Raw genomic sequence first — 16,209 nt, 5'->3', positions numbered from 1 at the left:
CGATGGGTTATAGCCCATGTTTTTTGAAATTTTGAAAAAAAAAGTTAGCCTCGTTTCTCATCATTTTGGACCATGGGCTATAGCCCATATCGTACGGCATACTATAGCGCGCCGTTTTTCATCATTTTTGAGGATTTTTAAAAAAATGACGAAATGACAAAAACGATGGGTTATAGCCCATGTTTTTTGAAATTTTGAAAAAAAAGGTTAGCCTCGTTTCTCATCATTTTGGACCATGGGATATAGCCCATATCGTACGGCATACTATAGCGCGCCGTTTTTCATCATTTTTGAGGATTTAAAAAAAATGACGAAATGACAAAAACGATGGGTTATAGCCCATGTTTTTTGAAATTTTGAAAAAAAGGTTAGCCTCGTTTCTCATCATTTTGGACCATGGGCTATAGCCCATATCGTACGGCATACTATAGCGCGCCGTTTTTCATCATTTTTGAGGATTTGAAAAAAATGACGAAATGACAAAAACGATGGGTTATAGCCCATGTTTTTTGAAATTTTGAAAAAAATTGTTAGCCTCGTTTCTCATCATTTTGGACCATGGGCTATAGCCCATATCGTACGGCATACTATAGCGCGCCGTTTTTCATCATTTTTGAGGATTTGAAAAAAATGACGAAATGACAAAAACGATGGGTTATAGCCCATGTTTTTTGAAATTTCAAAAAAAAAAGTTAGCCTCGTTTCTTATCATTTTGGACCATGGGCTATAGCCCATATCGTACGGCATACTATAGCGCGCCGTTTTTCATCATTTTTGAGGATTTGAAAAAAATGACGAAATGACAAAAACGATGGGTTATAGCCCATGTTTTTTGAAATTTTGAAAAAAAAAGTTAGCCTCGTTTCTCATCATTTTGGACCATGGGCTATAGCCCATATCGTACGGCATACTATAGCGCGCCGTTTTTCATCATTTTTGAGGATTTAAAAAAAATGACGAAATGACAAAAACGATGGGTTATAGCCCATGTTTTTTGAAATTTTGAAAAAAAAAGTTAGCCTCGTTTCTCATCATTTTGGACCATGGGCTATAGCCCATATCGTACGGCATACTATAGCGCGCCGTTTTTCATCATTTTTGAGGATTTAAAAAAAATGACGAAATGACAAAAACGATGGGTTATAGCCCATGTTTTTTGAAGTTTTGAAAAAAAAAGTTAGCCTCGTTTCTCATCATTTTGGACCATGGGATATAGCCCATATCGTACGGCATACTATAGCGCGCCGTTTTTCATCATTTTTGAGGATTAAAAAAAAATGACGAAATGACAAAAACGATGGGTTATAGCCCATGTTTTTTGAAATTTTGAAAGAAAAAGTTAGCCTCGTTTCTCATCATTTTGGACCATGGGCTATAGCCCATATCGTACGGCATACTATAGCGCGCCGTTTTTCATCATTTTTGAGGATTTAAAAAAAATGACGAAATGACAAAAACGATGGGTTATAGCCCATGTTTTTTGAAATTTTGAAAAAAAAAGTTAGCCTCGTTTCTCATCATTTTGGACCATGGGCTATAGCCCATATCGTACGGCATACTATAGCGCGCCGTTTTTCATCATTTTTGAGGATTTGAAAAAAATGACGAAATGACAAAAACGATGGGTTATAGCCCATGTTTTTTGAAATTTTGAAAAAAATTGTTAGCCTCGTTTCTCATCATTTTGGACCATGGGCTATAGCCCATATCGTACGGCATACTATAGCGCGCCGTTTTTCATCATTTTTGAGGATTTGAAAAAAATGACGAAATGACAAAAACGATGGGTTATAGCCCATGTTTTTTGAAATTTCAAAAAAAAAAGTTAGCCTCGTTTCTTATCATTTTGGACCATGGGCTATAGCCCATATCGTACGGCATACTATAGCGCGCCGTTTTTCATCATTTTTGAGGATTTGAAAAAAATGACGAAATGACAAAAACGATGGGTTATAGCCCATGTTTTTTGAAATTTTGAAAAAAAAAGTTAGCCTCGTTTCTCATCATTTTGGACCATGGGCTATAGCCCATATCGTACGGCATACTATAGCGCGCCGTTTTTCATCATTTTTGAGGATTTAAAAAAAATGACGAAATGACAAAAACGATGGGTTATAGCCCATGTTTTTTGAAATTTTGAAAAAAAAAGTTAGCCTCGTTTCTCATCATTTTGGACCATGGGCTATAGCCCATATCGTACGGCATACTATAGCGCGCCGTTTTTCATCATTTTTGAGGATTTAAAAAAAATGACGAAATGACAAAAACGATGGGTTATAGCCCATGTTTTTTGAAGTTTTGAAAAAAAAAGTTAGCCTCGTTTCTCATCATTTTGGACCATGGGATATAGCCCATATCGTACGGCATACTATAGCGCGCCGTTTTTCATCATTTTTGAGGATTAAAAAAAAATGACGAAATGACAAAAACGATGGGTTATAGCCCATGTTTTTTGAAATTTTGAAAGAAAAAGTTAGCCTCGTTTCTCATCATTTTGGACCATGGGCTATAGCCCATATCGTACGGCATACTATAGCGCGCCGTTTTTCATCATTTTTGAGGATTTGAAAAAAATGACGAAATGACAAAAACGATGGGTTATAGCCCATGTTTTTTGAAATTTTGAAAAAAATTGTTAGCCTCGTTTCTCATCATTTTGGACCATGGGCTATAGCCCATATCGTACGGCATACTATAGCGCGCCGTTTTTCATCATTTTTGAGGATTTGAAAAAAATGACGAAATGACAAAAACGATGGGTTATAGCCCATGTTTTTTGAAATTTCAAAAAAAAAAGTTAGCCTCGTTTCTTATCATTTTGGACCATGGGCTATAGCCCATATCGTACGGCATACTATAGCGCGCCGTTTTTCATCATTTTTGAGGATTTGAAAAAAATGACGAAATGACAAAAACGATGGGTTATAGCCCATGTTTTTTGAAATTTTGAAAAAAAAAGTTAGCCTCGTTTCTCATCATTTTGGACCATGGGCTATAGCCCATATCGTACGGCATACTATAGCGCGCCGTTTTTCATCATTTTTGAGGATTTAAAAAAAATGACGAAATGACAAAAACGATGGGTTATAGCCCATGTTTTTTGAAATTTTGAAAAAAAAAGTTAGCCTCGTTTCTCATCATTTTGGACCATGGGCTATAGCCCATATCGTACGGCATACTATAGCGCGCCGTTTTTCATCATTTTTGAGGATTTAAAAAAAATGACGAAATGACAAAAACGATGGGTTATAGCCCATGTTTTTTGAAGTTTTGAAAAAAAAAGTTAGCCTCGTTTCTCATCATTTTGGACCATGGGATATAGCCCATATCGTACGGCATACTATAGCGCGCCGTTTTTCATCATTTTTGAGGATTAAAAAAAAATGACGAAATGACAAAAACGATGGGTTATAGCCCATGTTTTTTGAAATTTTGAAAGAAAAAGTTAGCCTCGTTTCTCATCATTTTGGACCATGGGCTATAGCCCATATCGTACGGCATACTATAGCGCGCCGTTTTTCATCATTTTTGAGGATTTAAAAAAAATGACGAAATGACAAAAACGATGGGTTATAGCCCATGTTTTTTGAAATTTCAAAAAAAAAAGTTAGCCTCGTTTCTTATCATTTTGGACCATGGGCTATAGCCCATATCGTACGGCATACTATAGCGCGCCGTTTTTCATCATTTTTGAGGATTTGAAAAAAATGACGAAATGACAAAAACGATGGGTTATAGCCCATGTTTTTTGAAATTTTGAAAAAAAAAGTTAGCCTCGTTTCTCATCATTTTGGACCATGGGCTATAGCCCATATCGTACGGCATACTATAGCGCGCCGTTTTTCATCATTTTTGAGGATTTAAAAAAAATGACGAAATGACAAAAACGATGGGTTATAGCCCATGTTTTTTGAAATTTTGAAAAAAAAAGTTAGCCTCGTTTCTCATCATTTTGGACCATGGGCTATAGCCCATATCGTACGGCATACTATAGCGCGCCGTTTTTCATCATTTTTGAGGATTTAAAAAAAATGACGAAATGACAAAAACGATGGGTTATAGCCCATGTTTTTTGAAGTTTTGAAAAAAAAAGTTAGCCTCGTTTCTCATCATTTTGGACCATGGGATATAGCCCATATCGTACGGCATACTATAGCGCGCCGTTTTTCATCATTTTTGAGGATTAAAAAAAAATGACGAAATGACAAAAACGATGGGTTATAGCCCATGTTTTTTGAAATTTTGAAAGAAAAAGTTAGCCTCGTTTCTCATCATTTTGGACCATGGGCTATAGCCCATATCGTACGGCATACTATAGCGCGCCGTTTTTCATCATTTTTGAGGATTTAAAAAAAATGACGAAATGACAAAAACGATGGGTTATAGCCCATGTTTTTTGAAATTTTGAAAAAAAAAGTTAGCCTCGTTTCTCATCATTTTGGACCATGGGCTATAGCCCATATCGTACGGCATACTATAGCGCGCCGTTTTTCATCATTTTTGAGGATTTGAAAAAAATGACGAAATGACAAAAACGATGGGTTATAGCCCATGTTTTTTGAAATTTCAAAAAAAAAAGTTAGCCTCGTTTCTCATCATTTTGGACCATGGGCTATAGCCCATATCGTACGGCGTACTATAGCGCGCCGTTTTTCATCATTTTTGAGGACTTGAAAAAAATGACGAAATGACAAAAACGATGGGTTATAGCCTATGTTTTTTGAAATTTTGAAAAAAAAAGTTAGCCTCGTTTCTCATCATTTTGGACCATGGGCTATAGCCCATATCGTACGGCATACTATAGCGCGCCGTTTTTCATCATTTTTGAGGATTTAAAAAAAATGACGAAATGACAAAAACGATGGGTTATAGCCCATGTTTTTTGAAATTTTGAAAAAAAAAGTTAGCCTCGTTTCTCATCATTTTGGACCATGGGCTATAGCCCATATCGTACGGCATACTATAGCGCGCCGTTTTTCATCATTTTTGAGGATTTAAAAAAAATGACGAAATGACAAAAACAATGGGTTATAGCCCATGTTTTTTGAAATTTAAAAAAAAAAAAGTTAGCCTCGTTTCTCATCATTTTGGACCATGGGCTATAGCCCATATCGTACGGCATACTATAGCGCACCGTTTTTCATCATTTTTGAGGATTTAAAAAAAATGACAAAATGACAAAAACGATGGGTATAGCCCATGTTTTTTGAAATTTTGATAAAAAAAGTTAGCCTCGTTTCTCATCATTTTGGACCATGGGCTATAGCCCATATCGTACGGCATACTATAGCGCGCCGTTTTTCATCATTTTTGAGGATTTGAAAAAAATGACGAAATGACAAAAACGATGGGTTATAGCCCATGTTTTTTGAAATTTTGAAAAAAAAAAGTTAGCCTCGTTTCTCATCATTTTGGACCATGGGATATAGCCCATATCGTACGGCATACTATAGCGCGCCGTTTTTCATATTTTTTGAGGATTTAAAAAAAATGACGAAATGACAAAAACGATGGGTTATATCCCATGTTTTTTGAAATTATGAAAAAAAAGGTTAGCCTCGTTTCTCATCATTTTGGACCATGGGCTATAGCCCATATCGTACGGCATACTATAGCGCGCCGTTTTTCATCATTTTTGAGGATTTGAAAAAAAGTGACGAAATGACAAAAACGATGGGTTATAGCCCATGTTTTTTGAAATTTTGAAAAAAATTGTTAGCCTCGTTTCTCATCATTTTGGACCATGGGCTATAGCCCATATCGTACGGCATACTATAGCGCGCCGTTTTTCATCATTTTTGAGGATTTGAAAAAAATGACGAAATGACAAAAACGATGGGTTATAGCCCATGTTTTTTGAAATTTCAAAAAAAAAAGTTAGCCTCGTTTCTCATCATTTTGGACCATGGGCTATAGCCCATATCGTACGGCATACTATAGCGCGCCGTTTTTCATCATTTTTGAGGATTTGAAAAAAATGACGAAATGACAAAAACGATGGGTTATAGCCCATGTTTTTTGAAATTTCAAAAAAAAAAGTTAGCCTCGTTTCTCATCATTTTGGACCATGGGCTATAGCCCATATCGTACGGCATACTATAGCGCGCCGTTTTTCATCATTTTTGAGGATTTGAAAAAAATGACGAAATGACAAAAACGATGGGTTATAGCCCATGTTTTTTGAAATTTTGAAAAAAAAAGTTAGCCTCGTTTCTCATCATTTTGGACCATGGGTTATAGCCCATATCGTACGGCATACTATAGCGCGCCGTTTTTCATCATTTTTGAGGATTTGAAAAAAATGACGAAATGACAAAAACGATGGGTTATAGCCCATGTTTTTTGAAATTTTGAAAAAAAAATTAGCCTCGTTTCTCATCATTTTGGACCATGGGCTATAGCCCATATCGTACGGCATACTATAGCGCGCCGTTTTTCATCATTTTTGAGGATTTTAAAAAAATGACGAAATGACAAAAACGATGGGTTATAGCCCATGTTTTTTGAAATTTTGAAAAAAAAAGTTAGCCTCGTTTCTCATCATTTTGGAACATGGGATATAGCCCATATCGTACGGCATACTATAGCGCGCCGTTTTTCATCATTTTTGAGGATTAAAAAAAAATGACGAAATGACAAAAACGATGGGTTATAGCCCATGTTTTTTGAAATTTTGAAAAAAAAAGTTAGCCTCGTTTCTCATCATTTTGGACCATGGGCTATAGCCCATATCGTACGGCATACTATAGCGCGCCGTTTTTCATCATTTTTGAGGATTTTAAAAAAAATGACGAAATGACAAAAACGATGGGTTATAGCCCATGTTTTTTGAAATTTTGAAAAAAAAAAGTTAGCCTCGTTTCTCATCATTTTGGACCATGGGCTATAGCCCATATCGTACGGCATACTATAGCGCGCCGTTTTTCATCATTTTTGAGGATTTGAAAAAAATGACGAAATGACAAAAACGATGGGTTATAGCCCATGTTTTTTGAAATTTCAAAAAAAAAAGTTAGCCTCGTTTCTCATCATTTTGGACCATGGGCTATAGCCCATATCGTACGGCGTACTATAGCGCGCCGTTTTTCATCATTTTTGAGGATTTGAAAAAAATGACGAAATGACAAAAACGATGGGTTATAGCCCATGTTTTTTGAAATTTTGAAAAAAAAAGTTAGCCTCGTTTCTCATCATTTTGGACCATGGGCTATAGCCCATATCGTACGGCATACTATAGCGCGCCGTTTTTCATCATTTTTGAGGATTTGAAAAAAATAACGAAATGACAAAAACGATGGGTTATAGCCCATGTTTTTTGAAATTTCAAAAAAAAAAGTTAGCCTCGTTTCTCATCATTTTGGACCATGGGCTATAGCCCATATCGTACGGCATACTATAGCGCGCCGTTTTTCATCATTTTTGAGGATTTGAAAAAAATGACGAAATGACAAAAACGATGGGTTATAGCCCATGTTTTTTGAAATTTCAAAAAAAAAAGTTAGCCTCGTTTCTCATCATTTTGGACCATGGGCTATAGCCCATATCGTACGGCATACTATAGCGCGCCGTTTTTCATCATTTTTGAGGATTTGAAAAAAATGACGAAATGACAAAAACGATGGGTTATAGCCCATGTTTTTTGAAATTTTGAAAAAAAAAGTTAGCCTCGTTTCTCATCATTTTGGACCATGGGTTATAGCCCATATCGTACGGCATACTATAGCGCGCCGTTTTTCATCATTTTTGAGGATTTGAAAAAAATGACGAAATGACAAAAACGATGGGTTATAGCCCATGTTTTTTGAAATTTTGAAAAAAAAAGTTAGCCTCGTTTCTCATCATTTTGGACCATGGGATATAGCCCATATCGTACGGCATACTATAGCGCGCCGTTTTTCATCATTTTTGAGGATTAAAAAAAAATGACGAAATGACAAAAACGATGGGTTATAGCCCATGTTTTTTGAAATTTTGAAAAAAAAAGTTAGCCTCGTTTCTCATCATTTTGGACCATGGGCTATAGCCCATATCGTACGGCATACTATAGCGCGCCGTTTTTCATCATTTTTGAGGATTTTAAAAAAAATGACGAAATGACAAAAACGATGGGTTATAGCCCATGTTTTTTGAAATTTTGAAAAAAAAAAGTTAGCCTCGTTTCTCATCATTTTGGACCATGGGCTATAGCCCATATCGTACGGCATACTATAGCGCGCCGTTTTTCATCATTTTTGAGGATTTGAAAAAAATGACGAAATGACAAAAACGATGGGTTATAGCCCATGTTTTTTGAAATTTAAAAAAAAAGAAGTTAGCCTCGTTTCTCATCATTTTGGACCATGGGCTATAGCCCATATCGTACGGCGTACTATAGCGCGCCGTTTTTCATCATTTTTGAGGATTTGAAAAAAATGACGAAATGACAAAAACGATGGGTTATAGCCCATGTTTTTTGAAATTTTGAAAAAAAAACTTAGCCTCGTTTCTCATCATTTTGGACCATGGGCTATAGCCCATATCGTACGGCATACTATAGCGCGCCGTTTTTCATCATTTTTGAGGATTTGAAAAAAATAACGAAATGACAAAAACGATGGGTTATAGCCCATGTTTTTTGAAAAAAAAAAAAAAAAAGTTAGCCTCTTTTCTCATCATTTTGGACCATGGGCTATAGCCCATATCGTACGGCATACTATAGCGCGCCGTTTTTCATCATTTTTGAGGATTTAAAAAAAATGACGAAATGACAAAAACGATGGGTTATAGCCCATGTTTTTTGAAATTTTGAAAAAAAAAGTTAGCCTCGTTTCTCATCATTTTGGACCATGGGATATAGCCCATATCGTACGGCATACTATAGCGCGCCGTTTTTCATCATTTTTGAGGATTTAAAAAAAATGACGAAATGACAAAAACGATGGGTTATAGCCCATGTTTTTTGAAATTTTGAAAAAAAAAGGTTAGCCTCGTTTCTCATCATTTTGGACCATGGGCTATAGCCCATATCGTACGGCATACTTTAGCGCGCCGTTTTTCATCATTTTTGAGGATTTGAAAAAAAGTGACGAAATGACAAAAACGATGGGTTATAGCCCATGTTTTTTGAAATTTCAAAAAAAAAAGTTAGCCTCGTTTCTCATCATTTTGGACCATGGGCTATAGCCCATATCGTACGGCATACTATAGCGCGCCGTTTTTCATCATTTTTGAGGATTTGAAAAAAATGACGAAATGACAAAAACGATGGGTTATAGCCCATGTTTTTTGAAATTTTGAAAAAAAAAGTTAGCCTCGTTTCTCATCATTTTGGACCATGGGCTATAGCCCATATCGTACGGCGTACTATAGCGCGCCGTTTTTCATCATTTTTGAGGATTTTAAAAAAATGACGAAATGACAAAAACGATGGGTTATAGCCCATGTTTTTTGAAATTTTGAAAAAAAAAGTTAGCCTCGTTTCTCATCATTTTGGACCATGGGCTATAGCCCATATCGTACGGCATACTATAGCGCGCCGTTTTTCATCATTTTTGAGGATTTTTAAAAAAATGACGAAATGACAAAAACGATGGGTTATAGCCCATGTTTTTTGAAATTTAAAAAAAAAAAGTTAGCCTCGTTTCTCATCATTTTGGACCATGGGCTATAGCCCATATCGTACGGCATACTATAGCGCGCCGTTTTTCATCATTTTTGAGGATTTGTAAAAAAATGACGAAATGACAAAAACGATGGGTTATAGCCCATGTTTTTTGAAATTTCAAAAAAAAAAGTTAGCCTCGTTTCTCATCATTTTGGACCATGGGCTATAGCCCATATCGTACGGCATACTATAGCGCGCCGTTTTTCATCATTTTTGAGGATTTGAAAAAAATGACGAAATGACAAAAACGATGGGTTATAGCCCATGTTTTTTGAAATTTTGAAAAAAAAAGTTAGCCTCGTTTCTCATCATTTTGGACCATGGGCTATAGCCCATATCATACGGCATACTATAGCGCGCCGTTTTTCATCATTTTTGAGGATTTAAAAAAAATGACGAAATGACAAAAACGATGGGTTATAGCCCATGTTTTTTGAAATTTTGAAAAAAAAAGTTAGCCTCGTTTCTCATCATTTTGGACCATGGGATATAGCCCATATCGTACGGCATACTATAGCGCGCCGTTTTTCATCATTTTTGAGGATTTAAAAAAAATGACGAAATGACAAAAACGATGGGTTATAGCCCATGTTTTTTGAAATTTTGAAAAAAAAAGGTTAGCCTCGTTTCTCATCATTTTGGACCATGGGCTATAGCCCATATCGTACGGCATACTTTAGCGCGCCGTTTTTCATCATTTTTGAGGATTTGAAAAAAAGTGACGAAATGACAAAAACGATGGGTTATAGCCCATGTTTTTTGAAATTTCAAAAAAAAAAGTTAGCCTCGTTTCTCATCATTTTGGACCATGGGCTATAGCCCATATCGTACGGCATACTATAGCGCGCCGTTTTTCATCATTTTTGAGGATTTGAAAAAAATGACGAAATGACAAAAACGATGGGTTATAGCCCATGTTTTTTGAAATTTTGAAAAAAAAAGTTAGCCTCGTTTCTCATCATTTTGGACCATGGGCTATAGCCCATATCGTACGGCGTACTATAGCGCGCCGTTTTTCATCATTTTTGAGGATTTGAAAAAAATGACGAAATGACAAAAACGATGGGTTATAGCCCATGTTTTTTGAAATTTTGAAAAAAAAAGTTAGCCTCGTTTCTCATCATTTTGGACCATGGGCTATAGCCCATATCGTACGGCATACTATAGCGCGCCGTTTTTCATCATTTTTGAGGATTTTTAAAAAAATGACGAAATGACAAAAACGATGGGTTATAGCCCATGTTTTTTGAAATTTAAAAAAAAAAAGTTAGCCTCGTTTCTCATCATTTTGGACCATGGGCTATAGCCCATATCGTACGGCGTACTATAGCGCGCCGTTTTTCATCATTTTTGAGGATTTTAAAAAAATGACGAAATGACAAAAACGATGGGTTATACCCCATGTTTTTTGAAATTTTGAAAAAAATTGTTAGCCTCGTTTCTCATCATTTTGGACCATGGGCTATAGCCCATATCGTACGGCATACTATAACGCGCCGTTTTTCATCATTTTTGAGGATTTGAAAAAAATGACGAAATGACAAAAACGATGGGTTATAGCCCATGTTTTTTTAAATTAAAAAAAAAAAAGGTTAGCCTCGTTTCTCATCATTTTGGACCATGGGCTATAGCCCATATCGTACGGCATACTTTAGCGCGCCGTTTTTCATCATTTTTGAGGATTTGAAAAAAAGTGACGAAATGACAAAAACGATGGGTTATAGCCCATGTTTTTTGAAATTTCAAAAAAAAAAGTTAGCCTCGTTTCTCATCATTTTGGACCATGGGCTATAGCCCATATCGTACGGCATACTATAGCGCGCCGTTTTTCATCATTTTTGAGGATTTGAAAAAAATGACGAAATGACAAAAACGATGGGTTATAGCCCATGTTTTTTGAAATTTTGAAAAAAAAAGTTAGCCTCGTTTCTCATCATTTTGGACCATGGGCTATAGCCCATATCGTACGGCGTACTATAGCGCGCCGTTTTTCATCATTTTTGAGGATTTGAAAAAAATGACGAAATGACAAAAACGATGGGTTATAGCCCATGTTTTTTGAAATTTTGAAAAAAAAAGTTAGCCTCGTTTCTCATCATTTTGGACCATGGGCTATAGCCCATATCGTACGGCATACTATAGCGCGCCGTTTTTCATCATTTTTGAGGATTTTTAAAAAAATGACGAAATGACAAAAACGATGGGTTATAGCCCATGTTTTTTGAAATTTAAAAAAAAAAAGTTAGCCTCGTTTCTCATCATTTTGGACCATGGGCTATAGCCCATATCGTACGGCATACTATAGCGCGCCGTTTTTCATCATTTTTGAGGATTTGTAAAAAAAATGACGAAATGACAAAAACGATGGGTTATAGCCCATGTTTTTTGAAATTTCAAAAAAAAAAGTTAGCCTCGTTTCTCATCATTTTGGACCATGGGCTATAGCCCATATCGTACGGCATACTATAGCGCGCCGTTTTTCATCATTTTTGAGGATTTGAAAAAAATGACGAAATGACAAAAACGATGGGTTATAGCCCATGTTTTTTGAAATTTTGAAAAAAAAAGTTAGCCTCGTTTCTCATCATTTTGGACCATGGGCTATAGCCCATATCATACGGCATACTATAGCGCGCCGTTTTTCATCATTTTTGAGGATTTAAAAAAAATGACGAAATGACAAAAACGATGGGTTATAGCCCATGTTTTTTGAAATTTTGAAAAAAAAAGTTAGCCTCGTTTCTCATCATTTTGGACCATGGGATATAGCCCATATCGTACGGCATACTATAGCGCGCCGTTTTTCATCATTTTTGAGGATTTAAAAAAAATGACGAAATGACAAAAACGATGGGTTATAGCCCATGTTTTTTGAAATTTTGAAAAAAAAAGGTTAGCCTCGTTTCTCATCATTTTGGACCATGGGCTATAGCCCATATCGTACGGCATACTTTAGCGCGCCGTTTTTCATCATTTTTGAGGATTTGAAAAAAAGTGACGAAATGACAAAAACGATGGGTTATAGCCCATGTTTTTTGAAATTTCAAAAAAAAAAGTTAGCCTCGTTTCTCATCATTTTGGACCATGGGCTATAGCCCATATCGTACGGCATACTATAGCGCGCCGTTTTTCATCATTTTTGAGGATTTGAAAAAAATGACGAAATGACAAAAACGATGGGTTATAGCCCATGTTTTTTGAAATTTTGAAAAAAAAAGTTAGCCTCGTTTCTCATCATTTTGGACCATGGGCTATAGCCCATATCGTACGGCGTACTATAGCGCGCCGTTTTTCATCATTTTTGAGGATTTGAAAAAAATGACGAAATGACAAAAACGATGGGTTATAGCCCATGTTTTTTGAAATTTTGAAAAAAAAAGTTAGCCTCGTTTCTCATCATTTTGGACCATGGGCTATAGCCCATATCGTACGGCATACTATAGCGCGCCGTTTTTCATCATTTTTGAGGATTTTTAAAAAAATGACGAAATGACAAAAACGATGGGTTATAGCCCATGTTTTTTGAAATTTAAAAAAAAAAAGTTAGCCTCGTTTCTCATCATTTTGGACCATGGGCTATAGCCCATATCGTACGGCGTACTATAGCGCGCCGTTTTTCATCATTTTTGAGGATTTAAAAAAAATGACGAAATGACAAAAACGATGGGTTATACCCCATGTTTTTTGAAATTTTGAAAAAAATTGTTAGCCTCGTTTCTCATCATTTTGGACCATGGGCTATAGCCCATATCGTACGGCATACTATAACGCGCCGTTTTTCATCATTTTTGAGGATTTGAAAAAAATGACGAAATGACAAAAACGATGGGTTATAGCCCATGTTTTTTTAAATTAAAAAAAAAAAAGTTAGCCTCGTTTCTCATCATTTTGGACCATGGGCTATAGCCCATATCGTACGGCATACTATAGCGCGCCGTTTTTCATCATTTTTGAGGATTTGTAAAAAAATGACGAAATGACAAAAACGATGGGTTATAGCCCATGTTTTTTGAAATTTTGAAAAAAAAAGTTAGCCTCGTTTCTCATCATTTTGGACCATGGGATATAGCCCATATCGTACGGCATACTATAGCGGGCCGTTTTTCATCATTTTTGAGGATTAAAAAAAAATGACAAAATGACAAAAACGATGGGTTATAGCCCATGTTTTTTGAAATTTTGAAAAAAAAAGTTAGCCTCGTTTCTCATCATTTTGGACCATGGGCTATAGCCCATATCGTACGGCATACTATAGCGTGCCGTTTTTCATCATTTTTGAGGATTTTAAAAAAATGACGAAATGACAAAAACGATGGGTTATAGCCCATGTTTTTTGAAATTTTGAAAAAAAAAGTTAGCCTCGTTTCTCATCATTTTGGACCATGGGCTATAGCCCATATCGTACGGCATACTATAGCGCGCCGTTTTTCATCATTTTTGAGGATTTGAAAAAAATAACGAAATGACAAAAACGATGGGTTATAGCCCATGTTTTTTGAAATTTAAAAAAAAAAAGTTAGCCTCTTTTCTCATCATTTTGGACCATGGGTTATAGCCCATATCGTACGGCATACTATAGCGCGCCGTTTTTCATCATTTTTGAGGATTTTAAAAAAATGACGAAATGACAAAAACGATGGGTTATAGCCCATGTTTTTTGAAATTTTGAAAAAAAAAGTTAGCCTCGTGACTCATCATTTTGGACCATGGGCTATAGCCCATATCGTACGGCGTACTATAGCGCGCCGTTTTTCATCATTTTTGAGGATTTGAAAAAAATGACGAAATGACAAAAACGATGGGTTATAGCCCATGTTTTTTGAAATTTTGAAAAAAAAGGTTAGCCTCGTTTCTCATCATTTTGGACCATGGGCTATAGCCCATATCGTACGGCATACTATAGCGCGCCGTTTTTCATCATTTTTGAGGATTTGAAAAAAATAACGAAATGACAAAAACGATGGGTTATAGCCCATGTTTTTTGAAATTTCAAAAAAAAAAGTTAGCCTCTTTTCTCATCATTTTGGACCATGGGTTATAGCCCATATCGTACGGCATACTATAGCGCGCCGTTTTTCATCATTTTTGAGGATTTAAAAAAAATGACGAAATGACAAAAACGATGGGTTATAGCCCATGTTTTTTGAAATTTCAAAAAAAAAAGTTAGCCTCGTTTCTCATCATTTTGTACCATGGGTTATAGCCCATATCGTACGGCATACTATAGCGCGCCGTTTTTCATCATTTTTGAGGATTTAAAAAAAATGACGAAATGACAAAAACGATGGGTTATAGCCCATGTTTTTTGAAATTTTGAAAAAAATTGTTAGCCTCGTTTCTCATCATTTTGGACCATGGGCTATAGCCCATATCGTACGGCATACTATAGCGCGCCGTTTTTCATCATTTTTGAGGATTTGAAAAAAATGACAAAATGACAAAAACGATGGGTTATAGCCCATGTTTTTTGAAATTTCAAAAAAAAAAGTTAGCCTCGTTTCTCATCATTTTGGACCATGGGCTATAGCCCATATCGTACGGCATACTATAGCGCGCCGTTTTTCATCATTTTTGAGGATTTGAAAAAAATGACGAAATGACAAAAACGATGGGTTATAGCCCATGTTTTTTGAAATTAAAAAAAAAAAAGTTAGCCTCGTTTCTCATCATTTTGGACCATGGGCTATAGCCCATATCGTACGGCATACTATAGCGCGCCGTTTTTCATCATTTTTGAGGATTTGAAAAAAATGACGAAATGACAAAAACGATGGGTTATAGCCCATGTTTTTTGAAATTTCAAAAAAAAAAGTTAGCCTCTTTTCTCATCATTTTGGACCATGGGTTATAGCCCATATCGTACGGCATACTATAGCGCGCCGTTTTTCATCATTTTTGAGGATTTAAAAAAAATGACGAAATGACAAAAACGATGGGTTATAGCCCATGTTTTTTGAAATTTCAAAAAAAAAAGTTAGCCTCTTTTCTCATCATTTTGGACCATGGGTTATAGCCCATATCGTACGGCATACTATAGCGCGCCGTTTTTCATCATTTTTGAGGATTTTAAAAAAATGACGAAATGACAAAAACGATGGGTTATAGCCCATGTTTTTTGAAATTTTGAAAAAAAAAGTTAGCCTCGTGACTCATCATTTTGGACCATGGGCTATAGCCCATATCGTACGGCGTACTATAGCGCGCCGTTTTTCATCATTTTTGAGGATTTGAAAAAAATGACGAAATGACAAAAACGATGGGTTATAGCCCATGTTTTTTGAAATTTTGAAAAAAAAGGTTAGCCTCGTTTCTCATCATTTTGGACCATGGGCTATAGCCCATATCGTACGGCATACTATAGCGCGCCGTTTTTCATCATTTTTGAGGATTTGAAAAAAATAACGAAATGACAAAAACGATGGGTTATAGCCCATGTTTTTTGAAATTTCAAAAAAAAAAGTTAGCCTCTTTTCTCATCATTTTGGACCATGGGTTATAGCCCATATCGTACGGCATACTATAGCGCGCCGTTTTTCATCATTTTTGAGGATTTAAAAAAAATGAC

The sequence above is a fragment of the Protomyctophum bolini genome (assembly GCF_963924005.1).
Source record: "Protomyctophum bolini genome assembly, chromosome: 6".
Lineage (NCBI taxonomy): Eukaryota > Metazoa > Chordata > Actinopteri > Myctophiformes > Myctophidae > Protomyctophum > Protomyctophum bolini.
Note: the sequence above shows the minus strand (reverse complement) of the source record.